The sequence below is a fragment of the Callorhinus ursinus genome, unplaced genomic scaffold (assembly GCF_003265705.2).
Source record: "Callorhinus ursinus isolate GAN/ISIS: 27379988/994484 unplaced genomic scaffold, GSC_fseal_2.0 scaffold21, whole genome shotgun sequence".
In the NCBI taxonomy this organism is placed as follows: domain Eukaryota; kingdom Metazoa; phylum Chordata; class Mammalia; order Carnivora; family Otariidae; genus Callorhinus; species Callorhinus ursinus.
In genome coordinates, this window is record NW_027397083.1 from 3,005,303 (window position 1) to 3,025,955 (window position 20,653).

Here is a 20,653-nt window from a genome sequence, read left to right on the forward strand (position 1 = left end):
TTATCTCCACTGACAGAAAGACTTGTCTTAGAAACCATGCTGAAGAGACATGTTTGACAAACATCCAAATTTGAATAGGGAATTGAATGTCCAGTACTTGGAACACAAGCATGTCAGAATCCCCTTCCTCTACAAACTGAGTGTTACTGGAGTGGTTGGGGGTGGGAGGGATGGGGTGCCTGGGTGATAGACATTGGGGAGGGTATGTGCTACGGTGAGTGCTGTGAATTGTGCAAGACTGTTGAATCACAGATCTGTACTTCTGAAACAAATAACGCAACATATTTTAAGAAAAAAGGAAAAGAAGAAGATAACAGGAGAGGAAGAAAAGGGGAGTATGTCAGAGGGGGAGACGAACCATGAGAGATGATGGACTCTGAAAAACTGAGGGTTCTAGAGGGTAGGAGGGTGGGGGGATGGGTTAACCTGGTGATGGGTATTGAGGAGGGCACGTTTTGCATGGTGCACTGGGTGTTATGAACAAACAATGAATCATGGAACACTGCATCAAAAACTAATGATGTAATATATGGTGATTAACATAACAATAAAAAAATTAAAAAAAAAAAAAAAAGAATCCCCTTCCTCTAAATAAACTTCAGTTTCTAAGAAACCTGAATGTCAGGCAAATAGAAAAAATAGCATAATTCCAGTGTGGTGGCCTGTGATGTAGTTAACTTGTTGACTCATGTCACAGAGAGAACTTCTGCCTCCTTAGCAATAATAAAATTTTCTGGAGCCTACTACTGATTGCTTGAGAGCTAGAGCAGTGAGGGCATGAAATCAATGGCAGCCATTTTAAGGTTCTTGACTCCAAAAGCTGTTTTTGTTTGTTTGTTTGTTTTATCTTTGTTTGTTTTTACATTCTTCAAGAGGCAAGAAGTAAATAGAAACTTGAAAAGGTTCCCAATTAGTTATCTTTGGGATTCATGGTTCGGGCAGTATGGAATACTGGGCAACTTTAAAATTGTGGAGAGAGTTCAAAACACAAGATGAGTCCCAGTTCTTCTACATCTTTTTCAGCTGGTACTGTTTTTTCCTTTGAGTCATTCTAGGAGACCTGAAGTGATGTATTGTTGTGGTTTTAATTTGTTTTCCCTGATGACTAATAATGTTGAGCTTTTTTTTATATATTATTATTGGCCATTTGTATACCTTCTTTTGTATACTTTTGTTCAAGCTCTTTGCATAATTTAAACCTAAGGGATCTGGTTTCCTTATTACTAATTTATAAATGTTCTTTACAAAAAATACAGGTCTTTATCATATATATGTTATGTATATATACAAAATTTTCACCTAATCCATGGAGAGCCTTTTCATTTTTAAAAATGGTGTTACCTGATAAGCGCTGAGTTCTAAAACTTTGACAAATTCCAATTTTTATTTTTTTCTCATGGTTCATGATTATTGTTTTGTATCTAATAAATATCATCTACCCCCAAGGTCAAAAGGATTTCTTCTGGAATTTCTAGGATTTAGCTTTAACATGTAGACCTCTGACTCATTTGGAGTTTATTTTTGTGTATGGTATGAGGTGAGGTTGTGGTTTAGATTTTTTTTCTCATATGGATATCCAACTGATCCAGTATAATTTGTGGAAAAGTCTATCCTTTCCCCATTGAATTACTTGACATCTTTGTAAAAATTCATATAACTAGGCCTATTTCTAGGCATTCTATTGGTTTCAAGGTCTCAGTGTTTATCCCTAAGCCAATACCACACAGCACTGATTATGAGTTTTACAGCAATTCTTGAATTTAAGTAGAGCAAGCATCCAAATATGTAGTGTGTGTGTTTGTTTGTTTGTTTTTTCTTTGAAAATGATTTAATCTCCAAGATTCTTTTAAATTTGTGTATTACTATATAAATTTCAGAATAGAATTGATAATTTCTTTAAAAATACTGTTGAGATTGTTATTGGAATTGTACTGAAAGCATAGAAATGACATGGTAAAAGTGGTTTCTTTTAATGCAATGACAAGGTATATTTCTCCATTTTTCTATTTAATTTCTATTAGCAGTGTTTTCTAGTTTTTTTTAAGATTTTATTTATTTATTTGTCAGAGATAAAGAGAGGAACAAACACAAGCAGGGGAGTGGCAGACAGAGGAAGAAGCAGGCTCCCCACTGAGCAGTGAGCCCAATGTGGGGCTTAATCCCAGGACCCTGGACTCATGACCTGAGCTGAAGACAGATGTTTCACTGACTGAGCCACCAAGGTGTTCCCCTAAGTTTTCATATACAGCTCTTGAATATACTTTCAAAGAATTTATTCCTGGAGCACCTGGGTGGTTCAGTTGGTAGAGCGACTAACTCTTGATTTTGGCTTGGGTCGTGATCTCAGGGTCATGAGATTGAGCCCTATGGAAGGCTCTGTGCTGGACATGGCGTCTGCTTGAGATTCTATCTCTCTAGTTCCCTATGCCTCTCCCCTCACTCTTTCTCTCTTTCTCTCTTAAAAAGAAAAAAAATTCTCAACTTTTGTTTTAAAGGTTTTATTTATTTTGTTATTTCAGAGAGAGAGCATGCACAAGTGGGAGGAGGGGCAGAGGGAGAGGGAGAGACAGAAAATCTCAAACAGACTCCATGCTGAGAGTGAAGCCTGTCACAGGGCTCAATCTCACAACCCCAAGATCATGAGCTTGAGCCAAAACCAAGAGTTGGATACTCAACCAATGGAGCCACTCAGGTGCCCCTCAAATTTTATGTTTGAAAATAGTACTCTACATACATTTGTTTCTAATTTTAATTTCTAATTGTTGCATTTATAGAAATATATGAGGTATTTTTTCTTTACATTTTGTCTTATAACCTTGCTAAATTAACTAATTAGGTCCATTAGAATTTTTGTAGACCACTTAACATTTTCTACCTATATAATCATGTCATCTGCACATAAATATGTTTTTGCAATTTGTCTCTTCCTACCAATCTGTATGTCTTTATTTCTTTTTCTCATCTTATTGCAATGGCTAGAATGTTAGGGACAATGCAAAAAAGCAATGATGAGTGGACATGCTTGACTTGTTCCAATGCTAGAAAGAATTTTCTATGATATAATACGTTGCTTATAGGTTTTATAGATATGCTTCTTATCAAGCTGAACAAGTACCTTTCTATTCTTCATTGTTAAAGGCTTTTTAAATCATAAATATCAATTGAAATTTATCAAATAAGTTTTATATCAATTGAAAGGACCTTGTGATTCTCTTTCATTCTCTTAACTTTGTGAATTACACTGATTTTTTTTTTTTTTTAGATTTTATTCATTTATTTGACAGAGAGAGACATAGCAAGAGAGGGAACACAAGCAGGGAGAGTGGGAGAGGGGAGAAGCAGGCTTCCCACCGAGCAGAAAGCCCAATGCGGGGCTCGATTCCAGGATTCCGGGATCATGACCTGAGCCAAAGGCAGCCGCTTAATGACTGAACCACCCAGGCGCCCCATACACTGATTTTTTTAAATGTTAAATCAGCCTTTTATGCCTGGAATAAATTCCACATCATCATGGTCAACTCTTATTTTTTAAGAAGCATTGATGGATTTGGTTTACTGATATTTTGTTTAATATCTTTGGGTTTGGGTTCATAAGAGATAATTGTCATTTTTCTGTTTCAATATGACTTGGCCTTTAGGCATGCTGGCTTCCTATAATTAATTGTGTACTATTCTCTCTATTTTCTGAAAGACTTTGTGTAGAATTTGTATTATTCTTTTCAGGGTTCCATGTAGTGCCATATAAATTTTAGGACCAACTTTCCCTCTGACAAAAAAGGCTATTGATATCTTCTCAGGGATTGCATGGAACCTGTGGGTCACTTGAGGAATCTTGCTATTTTAATCATATTATAGTCTTCTAATCCATAAACATGATCTGTGTTTCTATTTAATTAGGTATTCCTTAATTTCTTTCAAAAGTATTTTACACTTTTTAATATAACAGCCTTTCATTCTTCCATTGCAGAATTATTTACAAAATCTAAGATATGTAAACAAACTTACTGTCCATCAGTGGAAAATGGATAAAGAAAATGTTCATTTACCATTCTGAAAATCCTGGGGCCCTTAAGAATTGTGCAAAATCTACTCTGCTTGTGTTCCACAAGTAGAACAACAAAGGCTGGATGACAGCACATCTGTTTGCAACATGGTTTACTGAATATTTTAAACCCACTCTTGGGACCTGATGTTCAGGAAAAAAAAAAAAAGATGCCTTTCCAAATATGACTGCTTATTAACAATGCACCCGGTCACCCAAGAGCTCTGATGGAGATATCCAACAAGATTCACATTTTCATGCCTGCTTACATAACATCCAGTGTTCAGCCCATTGATCAAGGAGAAATTTTGACTTTCAAGTCTTATTATTTAAGGAACACCTTTTGTAAGCCTATAGCTGCTATAGATAGGGATTCCTTTGCTAGATCTGAAAAAAGTAAACTGAAAACCTTCTGAAAGGAATTCACCACCCCAGATGCCATTAAGAACATTTGTCATTCCTGGGAAGAGATCAAACTATTGACATTAATAAGGGTTTAGAAAGAAGTTGATTTTAACTCTCATGAATGACTTTGAGGGCTTCAGTGGCAGAAGTCAGTGCAGATGTGGTGGAAATAGCAAGAGATGGAAAATCAGAAGTGGAGCCTGAAGATGTGGCTGAATTGCCATAATCTCATGATCAAATTTTAACATATGAAGAGTTGCTTTTTTGGAAGAGCAAAGAAAGTGGTTTCTTGAGATGGAATCTAGTCCTGAGGAAGATGCTGTGAAGATTGTTGAAATGACAACAAAGTATTTAGAATAGTGCATAAAATTGGTAGATAAAGCACTACCAGTATTTGAGAGGATTGACTTCAATTTTGAAAGAAGGTCTCCTGTGCGTAAAAGGCTGTCAAACAGTATCTCATGCTACAGAGAACACATTTGTGAAAGGAAGACTCAATCAATGCAATAAAACTCATTGTTATTTTAAGAAATTACCACAGCCACCCAAAACTTCAGCAACCACCACACTCTCTGCTCAGCAGCTATTAACATTAAGACAAGACCTTCCACCAGCAACAAGATATAACTCTCTGAAAGCTCAAATGATGCTTAGCAGCATTTAGCAATAACATATATTATATTTAAAAAAGCATTATTTTTTAATCATGCTCCAGCACAATTTAGACTGCAGTATAGTATAAATATAACTTCGATACACACTGGGAAACCAAAATATTTATTGACTCACTTTATTGTGATATTCACTTTATTGCAGTGGTCTGAAACTGAATTGGCAATACCTGAATTATGCTTGCACTTTGCCAGGTTACTTAAAACACTGCCTTAGCTTTCACTTCCTGCTTGCATAGGCCCAATGGTCATTGAGTGGTAACCATATTACTGTCTTCTTTAATTTTTCTGAGTATGCATCCAGCCCTGAGCGTATAGGGATGGTCCTCTAGATTCCCTGGTATATACACCTGTAGTTCTCATAGCCCTTGTTCTCACATGTATCTCCTTCCCAAGCCTCATTCTTTCCAGGGTTTTCAGTCTATTTGTTGCTTTCCTTACCTTATACCTCGCATCAGATAGTTGTGACTAGAATACTTGCCTCAAATGATTTTGATAAAATCTACCCTGCAGGCCTCTCCAGCCCTGGGAAGTCACCCAGGCAGATGAAACAAAATCAAGCCAGGGAACCAATTCTTCATGGAGCCACCAAAAATGCAAAACATACCTTTAGGATCCTTTGAGCTCAAGGTCTGTATTGTTTCCTCTGACACCAGCAAGCCCCATGAGGAATGTGGGCCACCATCTCATGGCTGTCACTGACCTAGGAAATAGGAAATGGTGGATAGGTTAAAATTACACCAAAAACTAATGATGTACTGTATGGTACTAACATAACATTAAAAAAAGAAAAAAGAAACCTGAAAAAAAAATAAAGAAAATGAACAAAAAATTCCATAATGTTCTCTCCCCAAAATATATAAGCTTATTTCTTCATTAATCATTCCACTGGTTATTGTCACTTTTCCATTGGATTTAACAGTTCCTAAACTTTGAGAAATAGCTTGGCTATAATTTAAATAGGTAAACACGTTGGCCACAGCAATTTCTTTCAAGACAGATCTGTAAGGACACCTGGGTGGCTCAGTCGGCCTTCAGCTCAGGTCATGATCCCAAGGTTGTGGGATGGAGTCTTGAATCCGGCTCCTAGCTCAGCGGGAGCTTGCTTCTCCCTCTGCCTGCAACTCCCTCTGCTTGTGCTCTGTCTCTCTGTCTCTATCTCTGTCTCTCTCTCTCTCTTTCTCTCTCTCTCTCAAATAAATAAATAAAACCTTAAAAAAAGACACATTTCTAAAGGCAAAGGGAACAAAAGCAAAAATGAACTTTTGGGACTTCATCAAGAATAAAAACTTCTGCACAGCAAAGGAGAGTCAACAAAACAAGGAGGCAACCCACAGAATGGGAGAAGATATTTGCAAATGACATTACAGATAAAGGGTTTGTATCCAAGATCTATAAAGAACTTCTCAAACTCAACACCCAAAAAACAAATGATGCAGTCAAGAAATGGGCAGAAGATATGAACAGAAGCATCTCCAAAGAGGATATACAAATGGCTAACAGACACATGAAAAAATGTTCAACATCACTAGCCATCAGGCAAATTCAAATCAAAACCAAATGAGATACCATACTACAGCAGTTAGAATGGCAAAAATTAACAAGACAGGGAACAACAAATGTTGGCGAGGATGTGGAGAAAGGGGAACTCTCTTATACTGTTTTGGGAATGCAAGCTGGCACAGCCACTCTGGAAAACAGTATGGAGATTCCTCAAGATGTTAAAAATAGAGCTACCCCACGACCCAGCAATTACACTACTAGGTATTAACCCCAAAGATACAGATGTAGTGAAAATAAGGGGCATATGCACCCCAATGCTCATATCAGAAATGTCCACAATAGCCAAACTGTGGAAGCAGCTGAGATGCCCTTCAACAGATGAATGGATAAAGAAGATGTGGTTCATGTACACAATGGAATATTACTCAGCCATCAGAAAAGATGAATACCTACCAGTTGCATCAAGATGATGGAACTCGAGGGGATTATGCTAAGTGAAATAAGTCAAGCAGAGAAAGACAATTATCATATGATTTCACTCATATGTGAAACATAAGGAATGGCATGGAGAACCATAAAGGAAGGGAAACTGAAAGGGAAGAAATCAGAGAGGGAAACAAACCATGAGAAGCTCTGTACTACAGAAAACACTGAGGGTTACAGAAGAGAGGGGGCTGGAAGGATGGGGTAAATGGGTGATGGGTATTAAGGAGGGCATATGTTGTGATGAGCACTGGGTGTTATACATAACTAATGAATTGTTGAACACTACATCAGAAACATAATAACAAAAAATAAAGTATTAAAAAAATAAAAAATAAAAAGTACGTGTTTCTTTAGGGAAAAAAATAAATACATAAATAAATAGCTAAACAGACACCTAACATTGGCCAGGACACTCTTCTGGTATTTGTACAAGAGTAATAAAAGCATATGTACATACAAAGAATTTACATGAATGCTACTAACAGCTTTATTTGTAATAACCAAAAACTGTAAATCATCTCAAAGTTTACTGGTAAGTAAATGAGTGAGCAAACTGTGGCACAACCAAGCAACAGAACACTACACAGCAAATTAAAGAAAATCTTGGTTACTTGATTACTAGATATTTCATTATCTAATACTAGTATAAACTGTGTCTATTTTAATTACATATTAATTGAATATTGTATATTATTCTCATGGTCAGGCACTAGGCGGCTCTGCTATATCTAATATCTATGGAATCTTTGGATTTTGTATGAGAATGATCCTGTCATCTGCAAATAATATCAGCTTTATTTCCTCCTATACATTTCTTCCAGATCAGATTTTTGTCTCATTGTGCTGCATTACAGTGTTGAATAGAAATGATGATAGAAATGAGCATTTCATCTCATTCTTGATATTGAAGAGAATGTATCTAATTTAATCCCTTTAGGATAACATTTTAAGTAGGACTTTTAAGAAATACTATTTTAGTGGTAAGCAAGTTCCTTTATATTATTAATATGCTTTTGAGTTTGATATTGCTAAACATTTATATGATGAACATGTAAGTTTATCACATATTTTTTCTGCATCTATTGAAATAATTATTTGGTTATTCACTTTTAATTTCCAGTTTGGTGGATATATTTATCAAATTTCTCATAATAAACTATTAAAGAATATCTGGGATAAAACTTGGTAATGGAATGTTAATTTTTATACAAAATTAAAGTAATTTAATATTTTGTTGAGATTGCTAGAGTCAATATCAGAGAAGAAAGGATTAGTGATTAATTGTATTTCCTTGTAACCATAGTCTTGCAAAATAAATTAATGCTAGCTTGATTTTTATTCCTCTATGAGAAACTGTAAAAGAGTAGGAAAGTCTATTTTGAAAAACTTTGGTAGAATGTTTTAAATCCTCGGGTGCCTGGGTGGCTCAGTTGGTTAAGTGTCTGTCTTCAGCTCAGGTCATGACCCCAGGGTCCTGGGATCAAGCCGCACATCTGGCTCCTTGCTCAGCAGGGAGTCTGCTTCACTCTCTCCCTCTGTCCCTCTCCCAGGTTGTGCTCACTCTCTCTCTCAAATAAATAAATAAAATCTTAAAATATCATTATAACATTATATTATAATATTATAATATAATATAATAAATATTATAAACCATTTTGATACTGGTATTTCTTTTAAAGATTATTTTTAATTAATTCTAATTTTACTAGTTATAGACTAGCTGTCTTTTGTAATTCTTATGGAGTTAGTTTTGATTAATATTTTGTAGAAATATCTTTTTATGTTTATGCTTTCAAAATTATTGGCATTTAGCTGTTCATAATATTTTATATTTTTCCTCTTCCTTTTTATCAGTAGTTATATTATCATTAATTAATATTAATGATAATGATTAATGATAATGATTAATTGATATTAATGATCATAATTAATATACATTTTTTTCTTTTATATTGATCCATATTGCTAAAATTTTATTTTCAAGGGTTTTCTCAAGGATCCAACGTGAAAATTTGATGCTCTTTCTTTTTTTCTTTTTTGTTTCTTTTAATATTCACTTTGATTTGCCTTATGTTTTCTCATATTACTTTTTGATGTGCTCTTGTCTTCTAAAAATAAAATCCTTTTCAGATTTTTCTTTTTTTCTAATGAAAATATTAAGGCTATAATTTTCATTGAAAGTACCACTCTTCCTGTATCCTATAAACGTTGACAGGTAGTATGTTCCTTATATTTCAACTATAGGTAGATTTTTAAATTTCTGGTATGATTTAATTCTTAACAAATTAGCTACTTTGAATAGTATAATTTTAATTTCTATTATTGTATTTGAATGTGTATTTATATTCATATCTACCTAGATCTAGATCTACTTATACCTTTTATTGTGCTCAGAGTTTTGTGTAATATCACTTTTCAAAAATATGGTGAGGCTTTTAAAAATAACGTAATAGCTAATTTTCTGTATATTCCCTCTATGCATACCAAAATATATATTCCTTGTTAGATGTATACTTTTATATACACCTCCATATACTTTTAAGTTCTATTATTCAGATCTTTTATACCCTCTGGACCTACTGCCTTCTTTAGTCATCAATCATTGAAAAGGGAACATTGAAATCTTCCACTGTGAACATGGCTTCATATTTTTCTTCATGTGGATTTATCTAAACTTGCTTTATGCATTTGGAGGCTAGATTTCTAAGTGTATGCATGAGGCAAGGCCATGCAGCAAGAAGAGTCAAATGTCATACTTTATGGTTAGTATTGTAAGAGGTTCTATTCAAGTTATGGACAGTTGTAGGAAAATCACAAGGAATGTGTTATATCCTGGGGGTAGTGAAGTTGAGTACAATTGAGTACAGTGGGTGCACAGTAGTGGCAAGCAGAAGTGGAAATGAGCAATGCAGAAAAAATTATAAAGTAAAATTAGACTTAGTTGGACCTAGCAGGGACCCATGCGGATTGCTGCTATGAACAAAGGACTACAATTTACTCAACCTGATTTACTCAAAGTAAAACAAAAACACACTAAAATAAGGAAAATAACTATGCATTGTGGCATTTCCAAATTCTGAGATCCTAATATTAGATGATACTTACTATCATAAAACAATGTAGATGACTTCTAAGTTTCCAATGGATGTATTTAACCATTGAGAATTATTTCAGAATCTTCATGCTTATGGTAATGACGCTATGTTGATTAGTAAAATAGTAATACTCTTCTATACTCTCTTTGCATATTTAACTCATTAGATGATGTGATCAATTAAAAACATATGTGTACATATAAAATATATCCCCAATCATTGAAGAAATTATTCTAGGAGAAGATAGAAAAATACATATTCACATTACATCAGTGCCAGAACAATATAAAAGTATTGAATCATTTAGCTAATCCACCCTCAAGATATACATCAAGTGGTGCCTGGGTGGCTTAGTCAGTTAAGCATCCAACTCTGGATTTCAGCTTAGGTCATGATATCTGTGTCCTGGGATCCAGCTGGAGTTGGGCTCCATCCAGGCTCAGCAGGGAGTTTGCTTCAAGATTCCTTTCTATCTCTAACCCTCCTTATGCTATCTCTCTTTCTCTCTCTCTCTCTCTCTCTCTCAAATAAATAAATAAATAAATCCTTAAAAAAAAAGTTAAATAGCTTCTGCACAGCAAAGGAAACAGTCAATGAAACAAAAAGGCAACACACAGAATGCGAGAAGATATTTGCAAATGACACTACAGATAAAGGGCTGGTATCCAAGATCTATAAAGAACTTCTCAAATTCAACACCCAAAAAAACAAATAATCAAGTCAAAAAATGGGCAGAAGACATGAACAGACACTTCTCCAAAGGAGACATACAAATGGTTAACAGACACATGAAAAAAATATTCATCATCATTAGCCATCAGGGAAATTCAAGTCAAAACCACATTGAGATACTACCTTACACCAGTTAGAACGGCAAAATTTGACAAGGCAAGAAACAACAAATGTTGGAGAGGTTGTGGAGAAAGGGGAACCCTCTTACACTGTTGGTGGGAATGCAAATTGGTACAGCCACTTTGGAAAACAGTGTGGAGGTGCCTTAAAAAGTTAAAAATAGAGATACCCTATGACCCAGCAATTGCAATACTGGGTATTTACCCCAAAGACACAGATGTAGCGAAAAGAAGGGCGATATGCACCCCAGTGTTCATAACAGCAATGTCTGCAATAGCCAAACTGTGGAAAGAGCCAGGATGCCCTTCAATAGATGATTGGATAAAGAAGATGTGGTCCATATATACAATGGAATATTACTCAGCCGTCAGAAAGGATGAATACCCAACATCTGCATCAACGTGGATGGGACTGGAGGAGATTATGCTGAGTGAAATAAGTCAAGCAGACAAAGTCAATTATCATATGATTTCACTTATTTGTGGAACATAAGGAATAGCATGGAGGACATTAGGAGAAGGAAGGGAAAAATGAAGGGGGGGAAATCGGAGGGAGAGATGAACCATGAGAGACTATAGACTCTAAGAAACAATCTGAGGGTTTAGAGGGGAGGGGCGTGGGGGGATGGGTTAGCCCGGTGATGGGTATTAAGGAGGGCACATATTGCATGGAGCACTGGGCATTATACGAATACAATGAATCGTGGATCACTACATCAAAAACTAATGATGTATTGTATGGTGACTAACAACAAATAAAATTTAAAAAAAAAATACAAATCAAGTAAGCCTCAAGCCCATCTATATGACTACTATATGACCACTATAATAAATGGGCTTTATTTTCAGATTATAATCACAAACACATTGGCTGATGTAAAATGTCTGTGGGAGTTTTCCCCTGGGGACTCTCACATGCTTTATTTAATTCATGGTATTGTCAACAATGTTTTCCAGAAAGGTTCTTTGGCTGGAAGATTCACAGGAGAGTCAGAGGTGCTCCATGTCTGTTTGCTGTTATATAGTACAGATAGACAAAGTAAAAGGAACCACCCAAAGGATCACCTCGACATATATATTATACATACGATATTACATACAAAAACATATATATATACATGTGGATATATATATGGTAAAGAGAAAATAATTGTAATTTCAATAAGTCTTCATTTTATACAGAATTTGATCTCATAATTTAAATTTTAAGTTCTTCTGTAATAATTTTGTTGGTAGTTATTTAATTTTGTTGGTAGTTGTTTTTCAGAGAAGGCATTCAGGAAAATCTGGAGTGCAACTGATGAAGGTTTTAAGCCTTTTTTGTATTTGGGAGAAGACCCGTAAGCACAACGAAAAAAAGTATGAGCTTCCAAATCATATGTTTTATACTGATGATTTTGATGTAGACCTCCTTTTTAGTACTTGTACAACCTTGGATTCAAGTTTCCTTATTTGCAAAACAAGAACAATAATAGAGTAGTCCCCTTTATCCATGGTTTCAATTTCCTGCTGTCAACCATGGTGCAGAAGCAGATGATCCTCATTTGATGTGTTGTGAGAAGGTCAATAGCAGCCTAAGGCTATTTGACAATGCCGACCTCATTCACCTCACTTCATCTCATCATGTAGGTCTTTTAGCATCTCATATCATCACAAGAAGAAGGGTGAGTACAATAAGGGTGAATACACAGATATATTGAAAGAGAGAGGGAGAGAGAAAGAGCAAGGGGAAGGGAAAGAAAGGAAAGAGACATAGGGAGGTTTTATGGATTCTTTTTTCTTTTTTTCCACCAGAGGATTCCCAGCAGAATGTTTACTGGCACTGCTATAGATCTTTTTCTATATTGATCTACATCTTCATGACTGATTTTTAAATATTGCAGGTTGAGCAGAACTGGACTTTGTGTTAAGAGATGTTCAGGCTTGCACCAATGTTCAAGACACACTCTAAAATAAGAGCTGCATTCCCTACAGTTTTGATTCTCTAGTTTTTGTTCTAGGATTTTAATGAAAAGCTACCCTGGGATTTATATATGTCCTTTAACTGATCCTATTCTTCCACATAATGAAAGTTTTGGCTTGTATACTCTCAACTGATACATAAAGAAGTACTTTGCCAAGCTCTATGTTGAAACCAGAAGAAACGTATACCAATGCCAATGTTTTTTCCTTATCCTGAATGTACATCTAATATAAAATCTTCAATCCATCCCATTGTGGCAGAATACAAAATCCACAGGAAAAAACAATTAATTGGTGAAGAACATCCTGTTATCTATTTTCTTACACAACTGTTTTTGTTGTGTAAGATTTTTAAGAGTACTCTTCTATGGACTTGACAAGTTAGAACCATAACACCTTTCATTGCATATTCTAAAAGGAACTCCATTTTGCTCTTAGCACAAGACAAATGGATCCAGTATTTTTAGTTCCACATACCAGTTGGAGAAGGAGGATGAGAGAGAATGAATTGCTCCATGATAACAAGAAAAAGGTAACAAGATAGAGGAGCCTGGATGTTCATCTTCATGATCATTAGATGAGAGATCTGTCCACCTCAACATACTGTTGCTGGTACCATTAAAATAATTCATTCACATTAATAGTCTTTTAGGCAAATCATGATTTTGCTGTGACAGACATTTGGTTATGGGTAAAAGGTGATGGCTCAACAGATTCACTCTCTGCTCCTAGGTCTACTGCATCTAAGTGGCTGTGCTACTTAACTGCATGGTTAAACATGCAGGACATTCTTTAATCACATTGTATTCTTCAATATGTCAACAGAACACAGCTAGCTCCTCACAGTGTTTCTAACATTTTAAATAGCAACCTCTAAAATGTGTCTTCAGAATGATTTGGAAAAAGGGAAAGCTTTTATTTAATAATTATACCGCATTCCTATAGCCAGGTGCCCAGATTGTGCCTCTGGTTCTCCATTTCCTGTCTTTCCTGAATTTTGACCAAACAGCCAAGAAGGGGAGTCACTGAATTTATTATCAACAAATGCAGGTTATTTATCTGCTATGATTAAGAATCTTGACTTTGCTTTTATGTCGAGAATAAATATTTAGTTTTCATAAATGTATAGAATGTGGTGTTAGATTGGGACTTTATAAATTATTATTACTAGCATATGGAAGGGGAAATAATTGCTTATAGTTAATAGGGTGTTAATAGCAAAGATGAAAAGAAAAACATATCTTTGAAAGTGGTGGAAAACAGATAGAAGTCCATTTGGTCAGTTTATAATATAGCATAGCTCTGAAGAGCATAGAATTTGGCATCAGATACAGGTTCATATCTTAGCTCACTGCTAAGTGTCTGAATGAATAGATATTATCTGAAACTATCCATATTTGTTCCCCCATATGTCAAATGAGTATCAGAAGAGTCACTATTGGGCAATTATTAGTTAAGTGCATACAAAATATTTATAAAATTTCCCAGCATATAGTATGCTCTCGTTAAACATAATTTATAATATGATAATAACCTTAAACCAAAAAGATAGAGGGTTGCTAGAGTGGTGGAGGTTGGGAGGAATGGGGTACCTGGGTGATAGACATTGGGGAGGGTATGTGCTATGGTGAGCGCTGTGAATTGTGTAAGACTGATGAATCAAAGACCTGTACCTCTGAAAGAAATAATACATTATATGTTAAAAAAAAAAAAAAAAGGAAGATAGCAGGAGGGGAAGAATGAATGGGGGGAAATTGGAGGGGGAGACGAACCATGAGAGACTATGGACTCTGAAAAACGAACTGAGGGTTCTAGAGAGGAGGGGGGGTGGGGGGATGGGTTAGCCTGGGGTTGGGTATTAAAGAGGGCACGTATTGAATGGAGCACTGGGTGTTATATGCAAACAATGAATCATGGAACACTACATCAAAACTAATGATGTAATGTATGGTGATTAACATAGCATAATAAAAAAAAGATAAGTGTAAATATCCCTCTGTGACCTACATTTTTTTTGGTAAAATGTAAAAATACTCCAACAATTTAAAAAGTACTACTAAAACACCATATGTTCTGTAACATTTCAGATGAATTAAGTTTCTGTTGTGTCTCTGGACTCACCTTGACCACATGGAAAATCAGAACAATGTCATAGAATTTGTTTTCATGGGATTATGGGGAAATAGGCAACTAAAGTTACTGTTCTTTCTCTTGTTCTTGCTCTGCTACCTGGCTGTCTTAATGGCAAACTTCATCATCTTACCCAAAATCACCTGCAGCCATCTAAGCGAACAACCAATGTACTATTTTCTCTGTCACCTTTCCCTCATGGACTTCTGCTACATCTCCACTGTGGTCCCCAGGCTAATTAGGGACTTAGGTGCAGCAAGAAAAAAAATATTTCCTATAACAAATGTATGACCCAAATCTTCACTGCCCACTTGCTGGCATGTGTGGAGATATTCATCCTGGTGTCCATGGCTTTAGACTGCTTTGTTGCCATTGCCAAGCCCCTGCACTACATGGTCATCATGAACCAGCGGAGGTGTATGTAACATGTTGATCTTCATGGCCTGGGGTCTGGGGTTTTGGCACTCTGTCGCTCTATTGCTCATGGTACTCAATTTACCTTTCTGTGGTTGTAATCAGATAGATCACTACATATGTGATGTGAAGCCTCTTTTGTAACTGATGTGCAAAGATATTCATGTTGTTAGTATCTTAGTGATTGCAAATTCGGGAATGGTGGCAGTTGTCATTTTTCTTGTCCTGGTGGCTTCTTACATTCTCATATTATATCTTAGGACACGCTTCTCTGTAGGGTGATGCAAAGCTCCTTCCACCTGCAGCCCTCACATAGTGGTGGTCATTTTCTTCCTCGTACCCTGTATCTATACTTACGTTCTACCTGCAGGGAGTGAGAACGAGGGTAAGGAAATCTCTGTGTTTTACACTGTGATTGCCCCCATGCTGAATCCTCTCATCTATACCCTGAGAAACATGGAGATGAAAATCGCCATCGGGAAGATGTGGTCTAAAATGGCACATTCTGAATTCAAGTCAATAGGCTGATTTTCACCGTGCTTTCAATCCTGTGTCCCCAGAACATTGACTATTTGTGATGGTATAGAAAGCATATAAACTTTCTTTGGGGAGCTGGACTGAATAACCTCTGAAGTTATTATGAGCCAAAGAAGCAAGTCATTGTAATTCAAATTGCAATCTGCACTTTAAAGGGTCCAATTAGTTCCAGGTGTGAGCACTTGGATTTGAGGAATTCAAGAAATGCCCTTCCCAAGCATATCTCTGATCAAATCTCTGGTCTCTCCAAAAAATGTATAAGGAACCCTATTTTCCTTGAAACAAAATCCAACCTTCTCACTTGTTTATCTTAAATCTCCCCAAATTGGTTCAGCTCTAACTTGCTAATATTAGAGGTCATCACACTGGAAGAAAATATGGTGTTACAATGACAGGCTTCGAGGTAGGGGAGAGCTGGGTGACACAGTGATTCTGTAAGTTTTTATCCCTGGGTCCTAGCAATTTGATTTAATTATTTGAGTGTCTATGAAATGGGGTAATATTATACCTCATGAAGGTATAATATCACTTGGACTAACACATGTGAAGATTTTACACGGCATAAGGCACATTGAAAAGTCAAGTTATAGACTTCTCTCTTTCCCTGTCTTTCCTTCTATGTCTCCCTTTGCCTGGATGCTTTCAACCAGCTCCACTGGGTCCATCTACATTCTCCAAACACACTCTAGAATCTATTAGCTTTATGGCTGTATTTCAGCTACCTCCTCTGCTTAGGATTCCCCACCCCATGCTTGAGGGTCCATGTCTTATCTATAATTCACACTGCTTATGTTTTCTTATTCGGGAAAACTTGGCAGATCCAACAGACTAGAAGTCCTTCTGATTCCTGCCCTGTTCTTTTGTTGCTTTTCAGCAGTATCTTTTCTCCCCTTCAAATAATCCTATATCCTATATAAGTGTTTCGTCCTATGAACTGTGCTTTTACTAGTTTGTCTGAGTGGGAGAAGTATGTGGTATATCTTTATTTTTCTTTTTATCTTTCTTTTTTCTAACAATAAACTTGGACAAATTAAGATGTAAACAAATAATAACTGAATTAAATTCTTGGAAAACATATTTTTTATTTGACTGCATGCATTGTTCTTACATATCTAGAACTCATCCTTGTGTCATGAACAATCCTGCATTAATAATAAAATAAGTAATGTCAGAAAGGCTAAGAATTTAATATATATTCCCATGTGCCTATTAGGGAGATAATGAAATTCAGCAGACCACCAGACCTTTAGAATAGTTTTACTTTTTTATTTTCTGCGTTAAGGAGGCACTGCTCTCTCAATCATTGGGTGCCTCTTTGTCCATTGAATCACATAACCCAAGCTCAGCTCTGAGCTTCCAATCTATTTGTCTGGACATATCTCTTTGCCCAGAGACTTGTCTTTTCTCAGCAGAACGATTATATTTCTTCCACACAAACTTTGCTTGATTCAGTTACTTCTGCCTCAGGGCCATGGCAAAATGCAAGAGAAATCATGGAGGTAGTAGCTATTGTCTTAGTGCCTGGCACCACTCTTTTGCTGTTTCAACTCTTAGAAACCTTCACATATATAACTAATATGTTTAATTTTTTTCCTACTAGAGCCATGCAAGCCTCCAGAATATGATGGGAAAACATTTTGTCTGCCCCATAGGAAATTAGCTTTGACAGTTACTTATAGTTCTGTTTGATGGCTTAATGTAGACTTTTACCAAAATGTTTTGGATTTTTTTTAAGTATACAAATATGATGTGCCTCTGTGTGTGTGTGTGTGTGTTTGTGTGTGTGTGTGTGTGTGTTTAATGACTGTGTCTGTGCATGTATTGTTTGGGGAACCTTGGGGCTCTTGGAAATACTTAGGACAGGTCAGGGAAATCCCTATCCCTTCAGAAAGAATGCTATACTATATAGCTAATATATATTAGCTCTAATATATATATATATCTAATATATATCTAAAAATATATATATATATTAGCTCTCATATTTTCTTTTTTTTCCCCCAAGGGTCCACAAGATTTTACTGGCAAAATTGGATGACACTATACAGAAGGCTGACAAATAAAATATAACAAACTAAATTACTCATCAATTTGTTGGGTAGATTCTATCCATCTATATAAGAATTTATTGATAATTTAAAAACTCATTTTTTAAAAAAAATACGCTATAAATCTGTTAACAGAGGTTCTTTCTTTATGCTCAAGAGTTAGCAGAAAACACCAGGCTAGAAGAAGCTTAGATGTCTTGCCAGGAGGCTATGGGAAAGACTGGAGGCCCAACTAGCTGTGGCTGAAAGAGTTTTATGTGACTTCCTGCCTCAGCACCCTCTCCTAATCCTTCACCCTTTGCTCAACCCTATCTTTGCGTTCAGGGTCCATTGTGAGGGCTGATTTACATACTGTACCTAAATCATCCACTAAGAGATATTTAGTAAAATCAAAATGCACTTGAAAAGTTGATGATTTAGGTACAGGGTGAAGGATGAAGTCTTTGGAATTAATTGCTTTGAAGCATCTATTTTATGTGACACCATATTCATGGCGGTCTCTGGTGTTGACAAGAATAATGGAAGAGTTGAAATCAACCCTCACGATGCACTGTCAGAGGAAGATGGAAAGCCTGTCTTCAACTTTGGGCCTCCACATTTCTGTCTAGTTCATATAGTACTCCTGAATGGTTAGAGTAAGTTCTCACATGCAGGTGATTCTGAGGGGATATGGTGTGCCAGGTGCATTATGGTGGCCAGGAATTTAAGGTCTCAATTAGGAAGACCTGGTTAGGACCAGCTAGCTCTGTGATTTTGAGCATAGTGGACATGACATTCCTAGCTGAATTCTTGGTATATGGTAAATATCCTATAAGTTATTAGAACAGTTGTTTTTGTTTTAGGATTTTAGAATTTAAGGACTTTGTTTAGAGGTGCTAAATAGTATGGCTAGTAAGAGGCTGTATCCAGGCTCTCTGAGCTTGAAGTCTCAAGATTTTGAAAACTGTGTCCCTTACCTGTCTCTTAACAGCAGCAAAAGCTCTATTCTTACTCATTAAGTTAGTTAAAGAAGCACTGATGCTTCTGGGTTCTCCTTCCAGCTGGAGCTACCCACTGATGAGGAAGGGAGTTGGCGTGGTTGGTGATTTTTCTCTGTGAAGGTAACTATTGGCTTGACTAGAACTTGTTTCCTGAAGAGCAAGAGTATGCCCTGACTTCACTTTATCCTCAGAAGGAAGGTTAAACTTTGGAAGCTTTTGGATGGCCTACCACCATTTAGTAAACATCCTCAAGGTCAACCATTGGTCTCTTTCTGCCTGTGAAAGGTTTTCTGATTGGATTCTCAAGCACTGTTAGCCTATTATGTTCTTCAAATTCTTTATCGTCAATGTTTTGCCTTAAGTAATATTATTTAGTTCTGTCCCCCCATATTTAAATTCTATGATAAACTTGTGAGATAACATAGGTATAATGATTTCACTGCACCTTTACATATCATGTTTTGTTGAAACATGTTTCGTTTCTTCCAACTGAAAAACATTCTTTACTGTTTTGAAACATTCTTCAGAGCTCCTTCTTTGCTTATAATTCTTTGTCAAGCTGCTTCTTATTCCTCATGCAACTATGCTTTCTTCAGGCTCCTCCTTCAATGCATCTAAATAAGCAACCTATAATTGAATTCAGCTCTGAATCCAACTGGAGAGTTTTCACACAATAACCATTAGGCCCATTAAAAGTAGGCTTCTGTCACGTGAGACTCCCAGAATGCTTGACCTGTCCATTTTGCTCCTGCCCCATGTGTCCCATACAAGTGGGTACATGTTGTAAGAAGTCTGGCCTCAGAGTTTTTGGTGTTTGACTCTGAAATAGCTCTATACTCTCAATTTAAGTGCAGGTATGATTTATTTTCCCCTCCTTAAGCTTAATTTGGTCATTGGCTCTTTGAAATTTATTACAAACAAGATATGAACCATATGCTCATGGAAAGTTTTCCTTCCCAGAACCAAGTATGAATCCATACCTAATGATTTTTATCTACATCTAATTGATGATGAATTCATGCTTGCTATTCATGCAGTTTTATGGTATTGCAAATAAATATCTAAAGGTAGAATTACTAGAGAATAGCTTATAAAATTATTTATTTATTTATTTGAGAGGGAGAGAGGGAATGGATGGGTAGGGGAGGAGCAGAGATAAAGGGAGAGAAGCTGACTCTGTACAGAGCAGAGCCCGATGCAGGGCTCGATCCCAAAACCCTGAGATCATGACCTGAGCTGAAACCAAGAGTCAGAAGCTCAACTGACTGAACTGCCCAGGCGCCCCTAGAAAATAGCTTATAATTAGCTTGAATAGATATCATCAACAAGGATTTCGAAGATTTTGTTGAAACGAACACGACTTTTTAGTAACGTATGAGTTCCTTTCCTCATATTAGTAATTTGTGTGTTTTTTTCTCTCTCTTTTCTTGATTGATCTTGATGATGTTTTCCAAGTTTTATTAATTCTTTCGGAGAATTAACCTTTAGCTTTTTTGCTATTCTCTAAGAATGTTACTTATCTTTTTAAT

General features: G+C 36.2%; 1 pseudogene; it reads left to right on the forward strand.

Moving 5' to 3' along the window:
• The first annotated feature begins 15,145 nt into the window (after positions 1-15,145).
• LOC141374773 (olfactory receptor 4P4-like) lies at positions 15,146-16,087 on the forward strand (annotated as a pseudogene).
• The last annotated feature ends 4,566 nt before the right edge of the window (positions 16,088-20,653 follow it).